The 24,871-nt window shown below is 36.2% G+C and overlaps 1 protein-coding gene across 2 annotated transcripts in view; it reads left to right on the plus strand.

Annotated features, from left to right (window-relative positions):
• GREM2 (gremlin 2, DAN family BMP antagonist) overlaps positions 1-24,871 on the plus strand; it is a 154,058-nt gene that overhangs the window by 1,685 nt on the left and 127,502 nt on the right. The window lies entirely within an intron of this gene.

Raw genomic sequence — 24,871 nt, forward strand, 5'->3', positions numbered from 1 at the left:
GAAGTGGCAATTTGATTTGATGTTCTTTGGTTCTAAAATTGGTACACTTTGTATACTACTTATTTCTTTTCCTTTCTTCCTTTTATTTTGAGACACAAATTTTATAAAAACACAAACCATGGTGTTTGATCATGTTCAAGGATGTATTAAGAAAGATACTCGTTTTGCATATCGTAGTGGAGATTTTGTGTGTTCTTCATTTCATGAGATGACTATACTGGAAATGTGTGCTTAACTATACCACAGAGTCAGGAAAACCATTCATATATATGATGTAGATAAATTTGTGAGAATTAGCAAGATAGGCATGGCAAGTGAATATCATATTTAGGAGAAAATACTTTTACTTTACGATAAATATTTTTCCATTTTTCTTTTTGTATTATAAATAAGCTTGACTAAAAGATATACATATTAAAATAAGTACAAAATAATTGATCTAAAATTCTATTAGTAGTTGGAATAGTAGCTTTGTATTATTATGAAGACTTATCAATCTTCCAAAACTATAATACCTGAAATAAATTGAGGCCTACTTCTCCCTTACTATTCAACTCCAAAAATGTTGAGTATGTTGATACAAAGCAACTAAGTGAATGTGACATCAAATGTATATTCTATGGACTAAGTGTTGATGATAGCTTTTTAAAGATTAATGTAAGCAATGTTTTTGTTTTGTGCTATCATTCTTCCTCAACAGAGGTAATCAGAAGTTCATTCCCTATGTATCTTAGCCAGCAAGAATTTTAGATACTCCTTTAAGTAAAAAGTTTGGTAAAGTTTAAACAAGGTCCATGCCTTTAAATCTCTTTAAAGTAAACACCTCTTCCTTAGCCCTCTTCTTCTAAAGCAAAGGAATGGAAATAGACTCTGAGTCTGGGCGCCAAGTTCTTACTGATATGAAGAGGACTGGCGGCTTGGGTCAAGGACAAACACTGAAACACTGCAGGGCACAGGCACACAACAGATTAGACCAGACACATTTGTTCTCAGGTGTTGCTAAAGTAATCATGTCAGGGTCAGGCATTTCCTCAGTATCAGGGTCTTTTAATTAAGAGAAAAGTAAAACATAAATATAAAATATAAAAATGTAAAAACCTTTGGAAGTATACTTAGAATTCTACTTGAAACAAATTATACAAAGAACCCACAAATAAGAGAAACTTCTTTTGAAGGGTACAGTTTGCAGGTACAGACTAAACTCTGGGACCATCTATTTTTATGCTTTGGTGATTCTCTTCCCACCATATTTTTCTAGTTTTAGAGAATTGAATACACAAATAGGATAAGAATTAAATGTAATAATTCGTCATATTATAATACTGTTCCTAGAAGGTTAATCTAATTGCTCACAACTCTAGTATGTTCCCCATTTTGCCACCACTTCTCGGTTTGGAATATATCATTGCTGGGTCAGTTTTTTTGAGGACTCAAGCTATGGTGGGACAGTGATTTGCAAAGCCGATCCCAGAGCCATGTGGAAGAGGGCTGAAGCACATGGACATGAAGTGAGTTGGTATAAATATCATAATCTATAATATAAATCCCAGAATCAAAGGAGTAAAGAGTTTATTTACTCATCTTAGCTTCAATATAATTTTACTAAATATTTCTAGAATATTTTAAGAACTCTTAAAGTATTCTGGAATACACATACCTCACACACAGGCAGGGATGAAAATAAATACATTTGATGTGCTGGTAGCGTTCCTGTATATTTAGGCCAGGAGAGGGCAGCAGGCAAAGTGAGAAAAGTGATGGCTAATCTTGAGTAGGGCTGGAGCGATAGCACAGCAGGTAGGGTGTTTGCCTTGCACGCATCCAGCCTGGCCGAGTCGGGTTCGATTCCTCCACCCCTCTCAGAGAGCCCAGCAAGCTACCGAGAGTGTCTCACCCGCACAGCAAAGCCTGGCAAGCTACCCGTGACGTATTCGATATGCCAAACACAGTAACCAGAAGTCTCACAATGGAGACGTTACTGGTGCCTGCTCAAGCAAATCGAGGACAGCGTTACAGTACTAATCTTGAATAGGTGGTGAGACTCCAATGTCCAAAAGGTTTAAAAAACTGTCTCCCTAAAGTTATGTACTCTAATCCCTCTCATCTCTTTGGAAAGCAGAGTCTGGAGTGTTAGTAAGAGATACTGTAGCACTGTCCTCCCGTTGTTCATCGATTTGCTCCAGCGGGCACCAGTAATGTCTCACAACAAATGTCTCACAAAAAAACATCCCTTTGGAAAGCAGAGTCTGGAGTCTTACTAAGGGATTCACCATTCAAAAAACTTTAGTTTTACTTTTGCTTTTGGACTTGGTGCTAAATGGTAAAATAAGAAATGCAGCACATTTAATAATAATTCCGTTTCTCTTTCTTAATTAACCACTCTTTTCAAGAAGCCTTCAATCTGCTTGGAGAAGGAGGGAAGAGATAGCAGAATAGGAGGAAAGATAAGGACATTAGGAGGTTCTTATTTCCAGAGAGGTTGGTTCTCCTGAAAGTATTGTTGAGTTCTTTATTAGTGATTTAACTTTCATTTTAAGTACGTTAAATGAAATTTCAGGACCACAAGGATATATTTTGTGCAATAACTATAAATAGCCCCTTAGGGATCCTAGCAAATTTGCTTTCAAAACAGAACTGGAATATATTGAGCCGGGCAAGGTATGGAGAGTATCTCGCCCTCACAGCAAAACCTGGCAAGCTACCAGTGATATATTCGATATGCCAAAAACAGTAACAAGTCTCACAATTTGTTATGAGACATTACTTGTGCCCGCTCAAGCAAATCGATGAATAATGGGAGGACAGTGCTACAGTGCAATGGTTTCCAGAGTTTAAAATGTATACTTAAAAAATAAGAATTAGTCATCTAACCTTTAAAAATTTTTTTTATTTGGGGGACACACCTGTCTCTGTACTTAAGGATCATTTTTGGCAGGGCTCAGGATATGTGGTGCTGCAGATAGAACCCAGGTTGGCTGTGTGCAAGGCAAGTTTCCCAAGCCTTTGTATTATCCCTCCAGCCCTCATATACCTCTTAACAACTTGCAAATGGTCAAATCTACTTAATTATAAAAACCAGTTCAGATTTTTTCTTAATTTTTTCTCTTTTATGCTAGCAGTGATTGGATCAGAGCTCAAAACTCAGAGCCTCACACATGCAAGGCAAGTGCTATAATGCTTATTTACATCACTGACCTTTCCTCAATCTTTTTAAGACTCACATATAATAGTCTATTTACTGTGCTGCTTATTGTCATAGATAAATTATAGTCCGAAGAAAGTCTCTAAAATGTGTATAAAAGAGGGAAGTGACTCTGAAAACTCTGCCTGTAATTTTCACTAATCTTTCTTCATGGTTGATCCTAGTTTAGTTTGGTTGGTTATTTTAGATCTAGGGACATGATTGTCTCTTTTCCACAGTTAATTTTAGCTGCTCTACAAAATGAGCTACTATATACAAAAGCCCCAAAGAAAGCTCAGAGGAGGCTTTTAAAACAATGTCTGAAAGACATAGAGTTAAAGCATTCTGAATTTTTTTAAAAAGGAAGAAGGGTCAGAGCAACAGGTACACCAGGTAGGGCAGTTGCCTTGTATATGGCCAATATGGGTTTGATGCCTGGCATCTCATACAGGCCCCCAGCGCTGCCAGAAGTAGTTCCTGAGTGCAGTGCAAAGAGCAACCACTGAGCATCAGTGGGTGTGATCCAATACGTAAAATTATAAAAAAAAAATTGTTAAAAGAAGAAGAAATAAGTTACCCACAAGAAAGGATAAACTGGAAGGGATATTGGACTAGGGATTGACACACGGGTGAGGGAAGGCGTCACACCTGTGTTAAGAAAAATAGTTTCACTACTGCGGCCACGCGACATCATATGTTACTCATAATCAGCAAGAGAAAACAAATTGTCTATTGTTGCCTTTTTGGCAGATCTCTGTGTTGTGGTAAAATCCCAAATAATAATGGTGGGTCTGGTGTCAAAATATTGAATGTAATTAAAGTAGAGAGAGAGTGATGTGAAAATCACCTGCCTCACAGGTAGGGAGAGGGTGTGGGATGGGGAAGGGTACACTGGGGTTTTTGGTGGTAGAAAATGGGCACTGGTGAAGGGACAGGTGTTTCATCATTGTATGACCGAAACTTAAGCCCGAACGTTTTGTAACTGCTCTCACGGTGATTCAATAAAAAAATTTATAGTACTGTATAGCACTGTCCTCCCTTTGTTCACGATTTTCTCGAGCGGGTAAAAGTAACGTCTCCATTGTGAGACTTGTTACTACTTTTAGCATATCAAATACGTCACGGTTAGCTTGCCAGGTTTTGCTGTGCAGGCGCGATACTCTCGTATCTTGCCGGACAGAGGAGTCAAACCGGGGTCGGCTGGGGATGGCTGTGTGCAAGGCAAGCCCCTAGAAAAAAAAAGTAAGGTGGAGTTCATGCCCGATTCAATCAGCCTAATCATGGTTGAATAAATAGCAATACTCCTACTTTTTAAAAAAAAATAGCTTCGTGACTTTTGAAATGGTAACTCCTCAAGAGATTAAAGTTCAAGGCCTCAGGAGCTCTGATTGCCACTTCTGCTAGTAAGCTTCTAGGAGGTGTGTAACTCTTGGATCAAAGCAAAAGGGTTTTTTTTCCCCCCCCAAGGACAAAGATTCTTCAGTGTCTGAGAGAAAAGGGAGTAGTCCTCATTCCCCACCTGATTAGTCTCTGCTGCATTCTTTTCTACTTCTAGAATTTAGAGTCCTCTGATGCAGGGAAAGCTTAGATGGAAGAGAAATATTAATCTAGGGTACTTCCAAAACCAAACACAGAGCAATGAGAGGAGAGTATTTAAATCATAGAGAGAGAAAAATTCCTAGAGATTTCAGGGGCAAAGGATTTGGTGGGACTTTTATCACCTGGCGTTTAAGACCAGTAGGTCCTATTGCTGCTTTTCAGTTTGCAATGTAATGCTAATCAGTTCCTTTCAGTGAGAAAAGCCCTGGGCTCATTGTCCTTCTATAGATTCTTTTCTACTAAAGAAATTGTATGGCTGAAGGGGAGATCCCTTCCAAGTGTTCTTAGCTAATTGAGAGGTAAAGCAGGGTAAGACTATAATTTTCGGACAGGTACAATACTGCTGATAAGAAGACATACTTGGATATGCTACACAAAGGAAACATCTCATTTTCAAACACAAGAAAGTTATGAACAGGAAAATGCACCAATTATGGGGAAATATCTTAAAAGAATGTTTGTGAAGCATCACAGGTTTAACCAAACATGGTTTTAATGTTATGGATTAGTAGACGTTCCAAACTAAAATTCTCCTCTCCCATAATTAATTTAAGCAGTGGGAAAGGGGTGGGTATGAAAAAAGAGAACACACTAAGCAGGGGAACACTTGACAAGTGCACATAAAATGCTAAGACTAATTACTAAAAACATGTCACATTAAAAATGTATCTCTCACAAGGTTGTAGAGATAAGGTACACAGCCTTATACACAGTCAATCTGGTTTTGATCCCCAGCACTACATATGGTTACTTGAGAACCTCCAGATGTGATCCTTGAATTCAGAGCCAAGAGTGATCCCTGAGGCAAAGGAGTAACCCTGAACACTGCTGGGTGTGCTGTCACCCCTTTCATGTCTCCCCCTCCTAAAAACACACACACACACACACACACACACACACACACACACACACACACACATAATACTATATCTGACATATCTGACTCTAAAACTGTGACCTTAAAGTATTCTGATAGAGTATTGGGGGGAAACCTATTGTATCATCTATAAAAAATTAACTGCCTCTCTGCATTTAAACTATTTTAACAGAAAAATTGAATATTGCATTATGCTTACTAATTATAATACCAGTTTTGGAACAAAGATACTATGTGTGTGATACTATACTTAGGTAAAATTGATAAAAATTCAACAGTTTTAGAATGAAATTTCTCTGCCAACATCTTTTGTTATAAACCCAAATTTCATCAATAAAGTAAGTAAAGTAAAGGCCCTCCCGTTGATCATCGATTTGCTCGAGCGGGCCCAGTAACGTCTCCATTGGAGACTTTGTTGTTACTGTGTCTGGCATATCGAATACTCTCGGTAGCTTGCCGGGCTCTCCGAGAGGGGCGGAGGAATTGAACTTGGGTCGGCCATGTTGGCTGCGTGCAAGGCAGACGCCCTACCCGCTGTGACTGAAGTAAATTAACTACTAGTGATTTTACAAATTAACACTGTAGCATTGTAGCACTGTCCTCCCATTGTTCATCGATTTGCTCCAGCAGGCACCAGTAGCATCTCCATTATGAGACTTGTTGTTACTGATTTTGGTATATCGAGTACGCCACGGGGAGCTTGCCAAGCTCTGCCTTACAAATTAAAATTACTTAATACTTTTAAATATTTAACACATGACAAATTATATTAAACTCATTCACAAATACTAACTTAATAGAAACAATAATCCTAGGAGTTTTTATCCTGTGCAATACTATGTCACTAAAAGATAATTTTTTGAAAGGTTTACATTGAGGTAAGATAAATTTTGAAATAGAAACATCAACAATTTGGAAAATATAAAAGTATATCAATGAAAAAGTTATTTAACTTAATCTTAATTGTATTTTCTTGTAAGAAAATTAATAATTCTAATAAACTGATCTACACTGGAAGAATTTTAAAAAGTCACAAACAGGGCCAGAAAGACAGATTAAGTGGAAAAATATGTGTCTAGTATGTTCAAGGGCCTAGGACCATGAACGTATTAGATGTTAGTATTTTAGTCCTCCACTGTGGATGAGACTTACACAAAGTGGCCCTAGGCCTAATCAGCACTGCCAGGTGATCCCATTTTAAAAGGTACATATTTTTTAAATGGACACATGGAGGCTTTGGAATATTTTTTTGCTCATCTTTGTTAGTTTTTTTACATATGTAGATTAATAAAACTTTATCTGATATTTTAAGTGCAGATATATCCTTTTGGTTTTAATAGTTGAGTGTATTTTAGTTTTAGCCCATGTTTCTCTGGCCATGAAGAAACTCTTCAACTTGATATAGCCCCATTTATTTACTTTTGTTTGTTTCCTTTGCCATTGGAATAATATAATTGAAAACACCTTTGACATGCAAATCTTGGACTAATATTTTCCTTAATGTACTTGATGGATTTTGGTCTCCTCTCAAGGTGTTTCATCCACTTTGAGTTGACTTTTGGATGAGTTATTAGATTATGGATTCAGCTTTACTTGTTTACAATTGCTTACCCAGCTTTCTCAATACAGTTTGTTGAAGAGGTTATTTTAATTCCAATTCAAGACCCATCTTCCTTATCAAAAGTTAATTGACCATAGATTTGGGGATTTGTTTTGGGGTACTGGTTTATAACCCATTGGTTAGTCTTCTTTTTCTAGTACTATGCTGTTTTGATCTTCATAGTTGGAATACATTATGTTTAGCAAATTAATTTAGAAGAAGAAAAAGTATCAGATAAACTTACTGTGGTACATAGAACAATAGAGCAAGGGAAAGCAAGGCATCAAAGGAGAGTGGAGGGGCAGGATATGTATCTTACCCTGAAGTCTAGGCTATGGAATTTAAGATAAAAAAAAGTAAAGAAACTGAAGGAGGGGAAAGAAGACAGAAGCTAGTAGGTCAGGGAGTAGGGGCTTCTGACATGCTGATTATGAAGAGATGTTATTTTACTATATATACATAACCACAGAACCAACAAAACCAAGACTATGAGATGAAACTACAATAATTAAAAAATGTGCCTATAAAAGAGGCAGGCTGGATGGGGTGTGTGGGAGGGTAACTGGAGATATTGGTGGACAGAAGTTGACACTGGTGATGGGAATGGGGCTGGAAAATTTTATGCCTAAAACCCAGTTGTGAATAAATTTGTAAATAACATTGCCTAAATTAAAAACAATAATTTTTAAAATTGAACAGGTTAAGAAATTACTTTATGTCCACTATGAAGGTCTATGGAGAAATTTGAATATTCATTTCTTCTTTTGTGAAAATATAAAATGGTGTAATCATTTTGGAAGACAAAAAGATTGAACATAGAATTATAAGATTACCCAGAAATTCCATTGCTAGGTAAAAGAAGTTAAAAAAATTATATTCTTAAATCTGAAAATAATCCAAATGTATATAAGCTGATAAATAGATTAAAAATGTGATATATGTACACTGTGAAATAATATTTAACCCTAAAAGAGCAAAGATGTCACAATTTAGATGGACCTTGAAAACATTATGCTAAATTAAAGATACCTGGCACAAGAAAACACACATTGTATGACTCAATTTATATAACAATTTTAGAATACAAATCATCTAGAGAGCGAGATTGATAAAAATTTTTCAGGGACTTGGTGGAGGAAAGAGGTGGACAGTGACTGTTAAGAGTATTTGTTTTCTTTTTGCCACAGACATTTCTGAAATTAGACTGCAATGATACTTGCACAAATTTGTGACTACACTAAAAAAAATATAGCACTTTTAAAAAACAAATGGTTTGGTCATAAATTTATCACAATAAAGTTTTTCTAAAAGTTCACAAAAGTATAGAATTGGTTATTAGCAGAGTATTTGATAGTTGATGACATCGCCATTCACCAGGCATGCATCTAATGGTACTTATTGAGCTTCTTGTGTAATAGAACGACAATTAGAATAATAATAATATAATATGGTATTATTGTTGGTATAATTTTTTGTGTTATATTTTACATGAATTATCATATTCAGCCATTGTATAACCCTATTATTTGCACATGAACAAATTGAGCACTTTCTTTAGTACTATTTTATTACTACATAATTGAAAATTCACATATGATTTCAATTGATAAATTGTTCCTTCATTCAAGTTCATGCCAAAGGAAGTTCACATTTAGGGGAGAGTTGTTGTTTTGTTTGGAGACCATACATTGTGGTTCTCAGGACTCACTCCTCACTCTGTGCTCAGAAATTCTGGTGGGCTTGGGGACCATATGGGGTGCTGAGATCAAAACTGGGTCAACTGCATGCAAGACAAACACCCTACCCATTGTGCTATCTCTCCAGCCCCAGAAGTTCCCCATTTTATATACTATGAATGATGAAAATTCATGTTGAAACCCACTATTTGGGATGAAAAAAAATAAAGATCTGTGTCAATGACAACCTCTCATGTCTCAGGGTCCCAATCTTTAAACCCTCAGAAACTTCTCAGTTTTCCTTATGAAGTATTTGGATCAATAATTAGTGCGTAGCTTTAGAGATACACATTTAAGACTTAAACTTTAATAATATTGGAAAATACTTAAAATAGTTCCTTTCTGTGAACTATGAAAATATCAAATTTGATTTTTTTAGTAGACTATTTTTTTCTTTCATTTTTTTGGCCAGAACTGGTGGTACTTGGGGTACCAAGATCAGTTCAAGCCTACTGTATGCATACTATTTACATCATTTATTAAATGTGTCTCATGAAAGAAAAGGCCATTTTTTATTCATCTTTCCATTATCTATCCAGAATTCTATCTCTTGTTGCAATGCAATCACATCTAATTTAGAGCTTATATGCAAAAAGGCACATTACTAAAAAGTTGTAGGGTCAGAAAGACAGTACAGTAAGCAGGATGGCCATGCATGTGGTTAACCCAGGTTCCACCCCTAATATCCCATTTGGTACTTAAGCACAATCAGGAGCATTATCTGAGAGCAAAGCCAGGAGTAAGAGCAGAGCACTACCCCGTATGGCCCACAAAACAAAAATAACAATTTTTTATTGTTTGAGTTTTATATAAACAAGCAGAAATAATTATTTTTTTTAAATTTAAGTTTTAAACATCCATCCATCCATCCATCCATCCATCCATCCATCCATCCATCCATCCTTTTATCCCAGGAATTAATTAAACAAATGACAAGATCAGTTACTTGTCTTAGTTTTATTTCCCTTCTTACCCTGCGATATTTAGCTTCGTATTACACATAAATGCTTAAAATTATTTTAGCAAAGACCTATCAAAATTACATACTTTAAAACTTGTTGCTTGGGAGCCAGAGAGATGCACAGAGGATAGGGCACTCTCCTTATGCATACCACAACTGGTTTTGACCCCTCATACTACATATGATCCTGAGCACTGCCAGTAATGAGCTCTGAGCACAGAGCTAGGAGTAAGCCTGCTGGGTGTGCACTACTGGGAGTAAACACTGCCAGGTGTGACATCCAAAAAACAAAAGCAAAATGACAGATAAAAAATTGCCAGTGTAACTTTTAAATATTTAACATTTTCATAAAATGTTCTCCCAATTAAAAGAAAAATTCATTACTTAAGGATGTCAAGATATCTTTCAAGTTTAACTTTCCTTCCTCTCAGGTTTTGTAGGCTAGACATCATATATTGCAATATTGGAATACAATTTTCTAGAACCACCAGTACTTCAATTTAGTAATAAACAAATTCTAGTTTATGAATGGAAAAGTAATTTAGTTACTGAAAGTTCTGGAAGCAATGTCACTTTTGTATATTTTTCTACTCCTGATAATGCCAGACATCTATTATTTGAGCAATCTTTGTTGAACAAATATTCACTTTTATTTTAATTGGAAGGTAACATGGGAGAAGTAGGAATGCTCAAAAGGACTTATTTGCCCATTGTCATTGCACAAGAGGGATTTTCAGAAATCCTTATGATAAGAATTCTTTGAAAGAGTCCAAAAAATGTTCAGAGTAATGTGTGGATTTAGATAGGAAAATTTTGAACTATAACTGAACTATGTGGGTTGGAGCAATAGCACAGTGGATAGGGTGTTTGCCTTGCACGTGGCCAACTTAGTCGGCCCAGGTTTGATTTCTCCACCCCTCTTGGAGAGCGTGGCAAGCTACCGAGTATCTCGTCTGCACGGCAAAACCTGGAAAGCTATCAGCGCCGTAGAACCATATGCCAAACACAGTAACAACAAGTCTCACAATGGAGACGTTACTGGTCCCCTCTCCAAAAAAATCGATAACTGAACTATGATATCCTCCTTAGTTACAGATATGAGAGGGGGAAAAAGTGGTTATTTACAGAATAGTATTTTTGTCACCAATAAAAATAAAAGCTATTTTCATATCACATTACAGTTGATACAGATATTTCAAAATATAATTTACATGCAAAAATATAATTTTTTGCATCACAAAATAACAATAGTTATAACTATCTATATTTTATTGGTGTATTATAGAAAGAAACAAATTTATCATTATTCTTATCCCTAGATGACCACTGATATCCCTGGACTTTTTACATTAATTTGTATTTCCTAAAGTTTTCTGTAAAGGAACTCATAATACAGAGTAACTTTTGTCTGACTTTTGCTAAGTGTGATGATTTTGAGATTCATCCACAAATTTGGATGCCCAAACATTTGGCTCTATGTTTTTTGAATCATCCAGTGCTATTCCACTATCTGGAAGCCATTTACCCATTGATTAACATTAAACTAATTTCTAGTTTTTAGCTAATGTAAATAATGGTTATTTTTGTTTTTTTTTTCATTTTGACTTATACTTTATTGTGTTTTGCTGACTACCTGTGTTATCTTTTCTTTGGACTCATTGATCATCTTCATCATGGTGTCAGAAAGGACATTGTCAGAGGATTTACTTGAGCTGGTTGGTGTTTATGTCTTCTTCCATGATACTGCTCTTGCTCATTGGCGGACTTCTACTTGTTTTCCTCATTATTTAGAATGTCCTTGCTGTGTTTGGGGAGGAATGTCTTTGTAGTTACCTCTCCTAGAACATGCTGAGGGATTAAGCTGAAAGTTACCCTCTTTATTCTTTGCCTGTCCTCACAGAATGACGGAAAGAATAATTGTAAGCAGCATGTAATTTGTTTAGTAGATCTGTCTCATTACTGCACAAGAGTGAGCATACACTTTAGAAGCTGTGGTGTGGGCTCTTCATTTGCCTAATAAAACTCAGTTATCAATAACTTTGTAAATCATGATTCTTTAATTAAATAAAAATAGTATTTTTAAAAATATGGCGCAGGTTGGTTGTGGAGGCTGCTGGGACTCACATGGTAGGGAGTTGATTCCAACCAATTAACCAGTTAATTACCAATTGTATAGTGAATAATGGTGTGCATATGTTCTTTTGAATTAATGTTTTTCTGGCCAATACCCCAAAGTGGAAACGCTGGGTTAAAAGCAAGGAAATTGAAACAGTAATTGAGAATTTCATGATAATAAAAGTCCTAACTCAGATGGGTTTACAGGTAAGTTTCACTAAATCTTCAGAGCAGACTTACTGCCATTGATTTTTTAATCTTTTTGAAAATACTGAAGAAACAGGAATCCTTTCTCACACCTTCTATTAAACTAACATTGCACTGATATTCAAAGCTGATGAAATATTACCCCAAAAAAGTAAATTTCAAGTCATTTCCTTGGTAAACATCTATGAAAAAGCCCCCAACAAAATCTTAGCAAGCTGAATGCAACAAACAGTGCATTAATCACTTAATCACTTAACTTCCCGTTAGTCGTTGATTTGCTCGAGCGGGTGCCAGTAACGTCTCCATTTGTCCCTGTCACGTGCTAGTGTAGCCCAATGGCATCTGTTCGCTCTGGGAACATGAAGAGCCTCAAACCGATAGTTCATGATCTTGACGAAGAAGTCTGACCATCTGGTAGGTGGGTGGCCACGCAGTCTTTTGACATCCCGTGGAATCCAGTCGGTAACAGCTCTAGTCCAGCGGTCGTCTTTAAATCTCATTACGTGACCAGCCCATCTGATTTTCGACACCTTGGCAAATGAGACAGCGTCCCTGATTCTTGATCATCGACGGATGTCCGAACTCCGGATTTTTTCTCTCATTTGAGTGAAACGTGATATTCCAAGCAGAGCTCTTTCTATTCTTCTTTGGGAGACCTGAATAGCGTTCTCATCCTGTTTGCATAGGGCCCAGGTCTCTGAGGCATATGTTAATGCAGGAAGAACAGTGGAATCAAAGAGATGTGCCCGGAGCCAGAGGTTCTTCGTCCTCTTAGCTATTTCTTCGACGTTCTTGAAGGCTTTCCAAGCTGCTCTCTTCCTCCTGCGGAGCTCGGGTGCCAGGTCATTAGTCATGTTGACTTCTCGACCTAGGTACACATAGCTGTTGCATTCGAAGATGGTCGTTCCATTGAGAGCGAATGGGGCATCAGGAACGAGGCTGTTTCTCATAAACATTGTCTTCGTAAGATTCAGCTGTAGTCCTACCTTTCCACACTCACGGTCAAAGTCGGCCAACATTTGTGCCGCTTGGCTGATGTTTGGTGTTATTAAAACAATGTCCTCAGCAAAGTGGAGGTGGTGTAGTTGCCGACCATCTATCTTCACTCCCATTCCTTCCCATTCCAGTCATCGCATGATGTTCTCATTCACCTGACCCTGAAGGCTTCAAACAGTGCATTAGGAAAAAAAAAAGCATACATCATAATCAACTGGAATTCCTGTCAGGGATATAAGGATGCTTCAAAATATGAAAATAAATTAACATAACATACCACATCAGTCGCTTGCCGGACTCTCCAAGAGGCTAAGGAATTCGGGTCAGCAGCTTGCAAGGCAAACACCCTACCCGTTGTGCTATCGCTCCTGCCCAAAAGAACAAGTACTTTTCTTCATTTTTTCCTTTAAAGTGAATCACCATGAGATACAGAGTTACAAAGCTAATCATGGTCAAGTTTCAGTCATGCAGTCTTCCAACACCCACCCCATCCTTCCACCAGTGTACATTTCCCACCACCAATGTTCCCGGATTCTACCTGTTTGCCTCTCTCCCTGCAGCCTGTTTTTATGGCAGGTTCTCGTTCTCTCCCTCTCTCTCTCTCTCTCTCTGTGTCTCATATTTTTATGGTTAATTTTAACCTCAATAGCCCTGTGGTTTGAGAAGATACTTAATATGATTTCTACTGTTGTAGCCTTATGTTTGTTTGCATTATGTCCTATTATGTGGTTAATCCTGGCAAATGATCCATGTGTACTTGAGAAGAACAGATATTTTGAGGGTGAATGACCCAATATATGTCAGTTAATCTCACCTCTTCTACTTTATCATGTAGGGATTTTGTTATTTTGCTCATATTCTGTCTTATTAATCTGTCCAGTGGTAAAGTGAGATGTTGAAGTAACTCACTACTATTATACTTCTATCAATAAACCTTTTTAGGTCTGTGAGAAATATTTCTTTTTATAATTTTTTTCCCCTTCATTTGGTGCATTCATGTTGATAATATTCAGCGCCTCTTGGTCTATTAACCCCTTAAGCAGAACATAATAACTGTTCTTATTTCTTATTACTCTTTGTAGCTTGAATGCAACCTTGTCTAATACAAGTATAGCCATACCTGCCTTTTTCTCTTCTACCATTATCTGTACAATTATTTTACATCCCTTCACTTTAAGCCTGTGTTTATCTCACAAAGTCTCTCCAGCCCCCTCAAAATAAAGTGTGTTTCCTGTAAGCAGAGACTTTGGGTTTTACTTTCTGATCCATCCAGCCACTCTATGTCTTTTTTATGGTGGAGTTCAGTCCATTGACATTCAGAGAGATTTTTGACACAAAGGAATGTTTTGCTATTTTTCTGTGTGAGATTTAGTTCTTTTTGTAACTATTTGTATATCATTAATATAAACTAGAAATTGTACAGAATAGATCAATGTGTGAACAAATAAGTTGCCATGGTACAGAAGAAACAAGATGTTACAAAGTCCTTCTGCAGGAATTGAATCCTTCACAAAGTATGAAAAATAATGCATAATGCTCCTTCTTATTTCATAATTTCTTTCCTATTTGCTAAACCTCAAGGTACCTTTAATGTTTTAATGATATTTACATGATCTTATTAGACTAAAACCAAATCAATATAACATGAGGAACTGCAACAAAGATTTTACAAAGGTCCAAAAATAGCTTATAAGATATTGCCCAAAATGGTACAAGATTACTTCTCTTTGACTACAATAATATTTTATATAAATACAGTAGAGTTATGGCTGGGGCAATAGCACAGCGGGTAGATTGTTTGCCTTGCACGCGACCAACCTGTATTTGATTCTTCCATCCCTCTCAGAGAGCCTGGCAAGTTACCGAGCGTATACCACCTGTATGGCAAAGTCTGGCAAGCTGCCCGTGGTGTATTCAATATGCCAATAACAGTAACAACAAGTCTCACGATGGAGAGGTTACTGGTGCCTGCTCAAGCAAATTGATGAACAACGGGAAGACAGTGCTACAGACAGTGCTACATACAATAGAGTTGGTTATTACTTTATTTAGATAATTCTTCTCCCATTTACTGTATTACTAAGTAATCCTGGAACTTAAACTCCCAAACACTTAAGTTTATTGAAAGAGATCAAAGTATTTCTAGATGCCAAACAGTAAATGATGAATAAAAGTAAAAAAATAATAATAGAATAAGTCAAGTAACCTTTGAGTTATATTTCATATTTTAATACATAATCATTGCATATTTTCAGCCCCAAATTGTTTTATAAACTTTCATCACATAATCATAAATAGTAAAGTAATAAATTATTTAAAGTAATACTGGCACAATTTCTTAAAACTTCTCATAGTTGTTTGACCCTGCTTTTTTCAAAATAAAGGGCTAATCTTTGATGTTTCTACAAATAAATGAGTATTGCCACAATATCAGATGTGATGGTACATTTCAGTGTATTAATAATAATGTTATCTTCTTTTCTCTTTGTTTGGACTGAGTAGATCTGCTTTCTGATACATGTAGTTAGACTTCTCCTCAGCAACAACATAAATTCTACACTTATGTGCTCTCATAAAACCTAGAATTAGGTTAGCTAAAAAATGAAGCCCTGGCTACAACTCAGGTATTAAGAGGAGTCATTGTAGCTAAACATTTTCTCTCCCATAATAAGGTCTTAGCACACCGTTCCTTCTGCCTATTATAGCCTTTTATTTTTGGAACCAAATATGCACAGAACTGATATCCACAAAGATTCCTCCTTAGTAAGAAGTAGATACCTCCCTTGTTTACTCTGTACTAAATAAATGAATGGGATATATCAGTCCTTATCTCCTTGTCTCTGAGGCCCTGTAAAAGCTATAAAAATCTTCAATAGATGGGCCATTTATCGTGGGAGAAATATTCTATCAGAGACATGTGATACCAAAGAGAAGGAAGAGGGTAACAGGTAAGAGATCAAACAAGGCATATGTGAAACAGAAAACCTATATTCCTTGGCTGCACCACTTATGCTAGCCATCATATATCCTACACAGTGAATATGTGTGCCATTTTCCTAAGGACTGTAAAATATAAAACATCTAACCTCTAATAAAAGGTTATTTTTTTTCAGATTAGGAGCATAACTTGTGAACACTATTCCTAGAGTTGACTGAGACAGCATTGCTGATGTCTGATGACTAGACAACATATGAATTTGTACAAAAAAGAAGCATATAATCCTCAAAACTATAAAAATACCTTCAGTCATCATAAACATGATATGAAGTCACATGTTTTGTTAGGAGGGTTTGCTATAAACAATTATTCTTGAACTAATAGAAAATTGTATATTTCCCATATTACCAGTGTAGTAGAAAATATCTCACAACATTAGAAACTAAAAATAACAAAACTGAGTGCTTTTGAAATCTTTAGACATCACACACTAGAACAATAGTTTGGCCACCAAAAGACTCTTTAATGACAAGAAATTTAACTTTCATTATCACCACCAAGCAGGTCCATGAAAGTTGATATGCATTCCTAATCATTGCATTAGATATTTTTGTTGTTTCTTGATGTCAGTAAAATTTAGATTGGCTTCATATGATTAAAAAATCGGCCTATTGAAGTTTGAGCTATTTAGTCAATGTTAACAGTGGTGGTGTTGAACTGATTTTATATGTCAAATGACTGCCAGAACTATTAAATAAACCACAAATATTTATTAGGGTGTCTTCTGAATATATGGAGTGCAATTTATGACACAGACTCATTAAGCTCTCTAGAGAAGGAAAATATTTTCCCGTCTGTTTATATCCTCAGTGTCAAGCACAGAGTAAGTGTATTTAACTCTTTTGGAGGTGCATAAAAATAAGTAACTTAAAGTATGTGGATTTGTGAGGAAGGAATTATAATTGTTTGAATTAAAGAAAGTCACAAATAATGTTAACAAATTGACCATAGCATAGAACTTAAGTGCTATTATGTCAAAATTTTCATTTATGCATTTTCAACAGATATTTATTGACTGTTTACAATGTGCTAAGCACAGAGAATTTTTTTAAAAAATGTTGAACATACAGCCCTCTTGTTCTCAATCAGTTCCCAGTCCATTTAGAGAGACAAACATGTGAACAAAAGAATAACAATATTCAATAGGGAGGTCAGTAAATAAAAATCAAAGTGGGGCAGGGAAAATGTGTAAATGAAAATCATTAGTTTCGCTTAGCAGTGATCATGATGTATCCGTTAATCCAGGCCATCATATCTGCCCGGAGGGGAAAGGGTGTTGCTCCCTTCCGCCTTCCTCCATCTGGAAAGAAAGATAGCGGCCACATGGTAGCCTTGTGGACAGCAGGTATGAGCCGGGGGTGTGGGGGCGACTAAAACCTCATGGGAAGGAGGGCGTTCCGGTCCGCCCTTCACGCCCTACCGAGGCTACCAGTTGCCCCCCACTAGTGGCTCTCCAGCACGGCCTCGACTCCAGAGCACAGAAACCAATTTCTTAACTATCTGACTTTCAGTAGAAATACTTCCAGGGTCAATAGGTAAAATAGCAGAAATCCAAAACCAACATTTAATTCTTGAACCCAGCTGTAGAAAGCAAATCACTTCACAATGCTTTTTCAGCATGTCTGATTTGGGGGGGGGGGGTAAACTCTAAATAATAGTGGTGAATCTTTTATTGAAACAATGAATCTAATCAAAGCAGATAGAGTGTTAACTAGAATTCATCTGCCTCACAGGGACTGGGAGGGGTGGGGGGTGGGGTTTTATTGGGGTTCTTCATGGTAAAAAATAAGTATTGGTAAAGGGAAATGTGTTTGATATTTGCATGACTGAGACCTAAACCGGAAAGCTTTGTAACCTTTCCCACAGTGATTCAATAAATAAATAAATAAATAAAAATGAAAAAAAAAAAAGAAAAGATAGCTTGCTGGTGTTATAGTCAATAATTTACTTCTCTTATAATTTTTGTGGGGTTTTCATGGATTTTGCTTGTCCCTATGATAGCAAAATAGATTTGTTGTGCAATCTTTTCTTAGCTTTTTGAAGAAAGAGTACAATGCATACAATTTATATGAAATCTAAACCACATTTAGTGGTTTAGCTCTCTGGTACTCTGGACACCATGGCTTCTGGATTTTGCTCTATACAGAAATGGTGGGCTCATCTACCTTTTTCCTAAAGAACCATAGCTCTGTTCACAAAAAGGGATTATTAGGATCAAAGCATGTCACATTCAAGTGCAAATCTTGGGGGTAAAATAATCTAAGGAAAACTATATGTCTGAGTAGACTCTTTTAGTTTACTAATAGCCTAATCGACTGTTTCTGGTTTTATGTTAGACATTTGCACACTCTTTCTTGAGAAAATACAGCAGATCAGACTTGTAGTTAAAAGCCAATATTTACTCGGGCACTGTCCAGAATGCAGGATGAAGAAACGTCACATCTTTTTTTTTAACCACCTCTCCCCCCCACAACTGTGCAACAGAAGATAATCAAATGTTTTTCTTCTAGAAGTTCTCATATTTGGGTATAACTGTGTGACTGCTGAATTGAAATATTGTTTCAAAACAGAGACCAGTAATGTATTAAAAAGTTCTTCAAAGCCTGAGATAGCATTAAATAAATATCTACTTACCTTGTTATTTTGATTAATACATAAAAATAATCTTTGCAAGTAGTAATATGACATAGAAAAGGATAAGTGATGTACTCATGGTTTTTATTTCCTTAACTTTTTTTGAAAAAATACTCTAATTTTTCCTGCATAACATTTTTGTAATGTATTGTACTACATATATTTTGTAGTATATGTGTAAGTCTTTTATGTATATTTTGACTTCACAATAATCTTGAAAAAAATCATCTGTATTCTCCATAAATCTAAGATCCATGTTATTAATATTCAAGTTATTAATCCTATACAACAGTTGGGTTTTCTGTTTGTAGCTATAAAACTATTACTCTTATTAGGTGTTTTAACATAAAATTTGGTTTTCAAAGCAACCTTTTGAGTCAGGTCTTACACAAAGCCATACTACTAATACCCAATATTTATGAGCCAGAATTTATACCCAATCAAGCTGAAACTCAAAATCCACAGTGTCCTCTAATCAATATGTTACCTCCAGAGGTCTTTCAGAACATCATCCTTCTCTTCAGATTGCCTTTTCAAGGAATTCTCTGATGATTGAATTTTTTAAATAACGAATAGCACTTTATAGTACATCAGTTGGAAATGACTTGAAAATGCTGGGATATTTTAAGATTGACCCAAATAACCCTGGGTTTTTAAGATTTCTGTATAGGTCCATTAGGTAAGAAGGGAGAAGAAATGAAGGTACTCTGGCAAGGTCCAGTTCAATATCAATAGAGTCACAGAAGTTAAGAAAATAAAAATTTTTTAAATTTCATTTATAACTTTCATAAAATTATTGGATAACTTTCAATATTTATTATCTTTCATTTAATTGCCAAAATATGTATAAGTAGATTTTATGCTAAAAACCATATATGATAACTTTTCACTTTTGTTTTACTTTGTTTTTTTGTTTTGCTTTGTTTTGTTTTTTAGTTTGGGCACATCTCGTGTCTATGGCAAAACCAAGTAGATACAAGACTGAATCCAGAAGTCCTATATGAAACCATCTCCTCATCCCTAACTTAGGTTTTTATTCATGCTAATTTTATTTGATTTTATTAGATTCTCCAATGATAAACCTGTGTAATGTTATTCCTCTCTTTCTTTTTTCTTTTTATTTTGTCTTTTTGGATCACACCAGGTGATGATCAGAGGTTACTCCTGGCTCTGCTTTCGGGAAACACTCTTGGCTATACTTGGGGGACCATATGGGATGTTGGGGATTGAATCTGGATCATCCACACGAAAGGCAAATTCCCTTCCCAGTATACTATCACTCTGGCCCCCCAAGCTCCTCTTTCATTCTTAATGCTAATGTGCCCATTAAATTTTCAACTGTCTTAGTTAGACACATATACAATATTACCCCATAATTTGTTTCCAGTAAAAGGGAAGATATGACTCAATTTTATCCAGAATCTCAATTTTTATCTAGACACTGAATTATTTACATGCACTTTTCTGTATGAAGAACATCATGATTACCTCTACAATACAAAATGTGGCATGCTTATTGCATTATGAAGAACTTATTTACTAAGAATAAAACTGATGAAAAGACTAGAGGGACTAATATCATAAGCTTAAATTATATGTGCCTTCTGATGAGCCATTCCACAGAAAGCACTTGGAGGATCTGCAGTAAGATACATAGATTTTGAGGAGGTGGATCAACCATGACAGGTGGTATAGAGAATCCGCACTTTGATATATCTAGATATATTTGTATGGCATGGGTGGACCCTGTGAGCTGCATCTAATATAGGCTAAAGACAATCTATTTCATGTGGTACAGAAGGTGGGATGCTTGTGGAGTGGTCAGTGTAATGCAATTTATTTCAGTGACCATGTCATTTATTTTCACCATAAATGTATTATCCTAACTAGATGTTTTTCAGAATAAAAGAGGATATACTAGACAATGACAGAGAAATTGAATCTTTGAAAGAGAACTAGTTTGAAAAGAGTAAAGTTTCCAAGGCAGTGGAATCCCTTTGAGATTACACTGTTCTTATGAATTACAGGTGGCATCCGACACTGTGTTTTGTTTACACTCCCCGAGAACAAAAGTGTATCAGAGCTGATGCTACATGTCCTTAATATTTCAATGATGATAATGTTGAAGTAAAAAGATACACATAGACATAGAATAGTAATAGAAATAATGCTAACCCACACTTACTCAAGTCATGCATGTTTGATATTTGTTCATCATCTCATTTAATTTTAATCTTATGACCTCTGTAGTATAGCTGCTATGGTTTCAAATAAGTACGACTTAGATTCAGAATGGTAGATATGCAAAATATCCAAACTATCACAACATATAAGTGGAAGAAACAGGACTCCTGAACACTGGTGAAGGACTGGTGTTGGAATTTTGTACACTGAAACTCAATCATGAATAACTTTATAATTCTGTAATCACAATGATTCAATTAAAAATTAAAACATAATACCTCACTGTGGACAATCTAAAAGCCTGAGATCATAGATCACAGTCATATGCTTTTCCAATTTTTATGTAAGAACAGTGAGACTATGTCATGATAAAAAAAAATAGAAGGCAGAAAATGATGGACCGCAAAGGAGCCACTTACCCATTCTAATAGTACATGAGGAACAGAAGAGTAGGGAAATTATACAAAAGTATACACACACATGTGCATGCATGCACAAATACACACACTATATATATATATTTATGTAATAAACATATATAAATAATTTGGTTATACCTTACCTGACTGCTCAAGTATTTACTCCTGACTCTGCCCTCAGGGATAACTCCTCATGATGCTCATGATCACTCCTCAATATGCACTATGAGGTTGTCTGTGTGCAAGTCAAGAGTCCTACCTGCTGGACTATCAATCCCAAGAAACATTATTTTTATTGATTTACTTCAGTTTGGGGCGCCCCACTCAGCTGTGCTCAGGGCTTACTCCTTATTTTATACTCAGTAATTATCCCTGGTAGATTCAAAGGACAATATGCGGTGCTGGGGACTGAACCTGTGTCAGTTATGTGGTACTGGGGGTTGAACCTGTGTTATTTATATAAAAGGCATATGCCCTACTTACTGTACTGTAACTTCTGCCCCAAAGGGAAAATATTTTTTTTGTTGTTTTAGGGCTACACTTGGAGATTCTCAAGCTTACTCCTGGCTCTGCACTCAGGGATCACTCCTGAGTCACTCCTAGTGGGACTTGGGAGATCATATATGTACCAGAAAATGAACTCAGATCAGTTTTGTGCAAGGCAAACACCCCAAAAGATGTACTATCACTCCAGCCAGAAATATTTTTAATATGAAGAAATGCAACATGTTAAACAGAGGGCAGAACTTACCTCAAAATATTATGTTCACTGGTACAAATACATTGTTATAAGCAATCCATTTTTCATATTTACTATAATTATAATTCTTTTTCATACTACGAAGCATGGGATATGTCAATTAGCATGATTTAATTAATTTACAGATAAAACATAATTTTAGAAGTAATCTAAACATCAAGCCTACCTTTAGTTACATATATTTTTGGTTCCAACTCCAAGAAGTGTCTTACCTATAATTTCAGCCTTTAGAATTCTTCCAGTTGTAACTGCACTGGAGGCTCCAATAACAGACTTTTATATCTTTGAAAAAAAGATTATAAAATTTTATTACCCATTGTAGAACTATGACCTGAAAAATCTATTCAAGTGTTTCAAATATGAGCTTCATCATGTAGTAGAATTTTAAGTCATTTAATTTTTATCTAGAACATCATAAACAACTCTATGCCTATAATAAATCAAGAAACGAGATTGCCAGGATAGGTATTGAGACAACTGATTTGACTGTTGGAGTTGTTTCAAAACTGCTGGATGACCTCCAAAGGCCTCTTCCAATTTAAAAATCTCCCTCTCTTTTTCCTCTCTTTTCAGCAAGTGATGACTTATGACTTGATCTTGGGCAACTTTATCCATGCCCATCAGTAAGAAAGCAATTTATTTCATTAGGAAAATTACCAAGCCTATTATTTTCTGAAATAATAGCCATAAAATAATAGGAATGGGAAATAAAAGGAAGAAGTAACAAATCTACTGAGAAAATTCTACCTAGATATTGATACGTTAATTAGCAAAAGTAAATGAGGAAAGCAAGAATGTGAGATATTCTGTACGTTTGGATGGGTACATTCCAGAATCCCCCATACAAACTTTTACAGTCAGATGCTAGGTAACTTATAAAATAATATCTGTAAGTAATGAAATATCTTTGGAAGTCTCTAACAACATTAGTTGTTAATTTTTTTTTGGTTTTGGGGTCACACCCAGTGATGCACAGGGGCTACTCCTGGCTCATATACTCAGGAATTACTCCTGGCGGTGCTCAGGGGACCATATGAGATGCTGGGAATCGAACCCGGGTAGGCCACATGAGGCAAACGCCCTATCTCCTGTGCTATTGCTCCAGCCCCACTAGTTGTTAAATTAGTGCAATAAACAAATGGTTTAAATGATTTTAATTCACAAATATTTTTAAGCTCTGTAGTATAACATTGTCAATTAATAGGGATGCCCCGAATGACTGTGACTATATGATTATATCCCCTAAGGATGCAATTACAGTAGCATAGAATAAAAAATTTATAATAATAAATCATGGTATTTCTCTCTATAAAATGGCTACAGTTGTTCCTTTATTTGAAGTAGGCTGAGAAATTTCCTTTGAGAAAATGTTCAGTAAAAAGCCAGTTGTGTGAAGATTTGGGTAGAGTCAGATAGAAGTAAGCTCTAGAAGTAAGTTGGAGTACAGTGCACAACTTACAATGGCACAATTTGAGGTAGGAAAACAGGCAAGGACTTTATATTATATAATGTAATAACCATGGTAAAGTGAATTAATATTATTCTATATCAATATCATCCTCATCAGTCACCCTCCAGAATTCATGGCTGCTTCTCCCAGAAGGGAGCATAAAATGAGGCCCCCATAACCATTCCACTGGACTCCATGCCAGGCTGTTTTCACTCGGGGCGCCCTAGAGGGGGGCGGACGAGAGCCCTCCCTACCCAATGGACCCAGCTCCAAGAGCCGACCTCCACTACCCAACTGCCACCACACTCCAGGCTGCTTTCCACACGCTCGGGCCGAGCCTCATATATGGGTGAACATATTCTGCAATACATCGTATGACACTCCCTACCCATTTTCCATAATTACCGCACAGTATATGATGAGGTCAACAAATCATAAAGGGAAATATATATATATACATATACTATAATATGTATATATATTATAATATATGTATATATATACCTCAGAGAGCCTGGCAAGCTATCGAGAGTATCATGTCTGCATGGCAGTGCCCGACAAGCTACCCGTGACATATTCAATATACCAAAAGCAGTAACAATAAGAGGTCTCTTTCCCCTGACACTGAAAGAGCCATTAATATATTGGGAAAGACGAGTAAGGAGAGGCTGCTAAAATCTCAGGGCTGGGAAGAATGGAGATGTTACTGGCGCCCGCTCAAGTAAATCAATGAACAATGGGATGACAGTGACAGTGACAGTGAATATCATTCTATTTTAAATTAAGGACTGAGTAAAAGGCAATTAACAAAATATGATAATAACAACACTTATCTGCACATAAACATTATTTGGGGAGCTCTGGGTTACACCTAGCAGTGCTCAGGGCTAAGGGGTCACTCCTGGTGGAGTTTATGTTTAATTTAATTTAATTAATTTAATTAATTTAATTCCTGGGGTGCCAGGAATTAAACCAGGATCGAGTTCCTGCAAAGCAAGTGCCTTTCCCCCTGTTAAGACTGTCTGTCCCCCAGATAAATGATCTTAAATGCACATATAATTATGTCACTTTCTTGTTCATAGATATACCATTCACTGAATAAAATCAAAATCCCAGAGATTGATGGAGATGATCCTTCACATATATCTTTAAAA

The sequence above is a fragment of the Sorex fumeus genome, unplaced genomic scaffold (genome assembly GCF_029834395.1).
Source record: "Sorex fumeus unplaced genomic scaffold, SorFum_2.1 ptg000007l, whole genome shotgun sequence".
Taxonomy (NCBI): Eukaryota; Metazoa; Chordata; class Mammalia; order Eulipotyphla; family Soricidae; genus Sorex; species Sorex fumeus.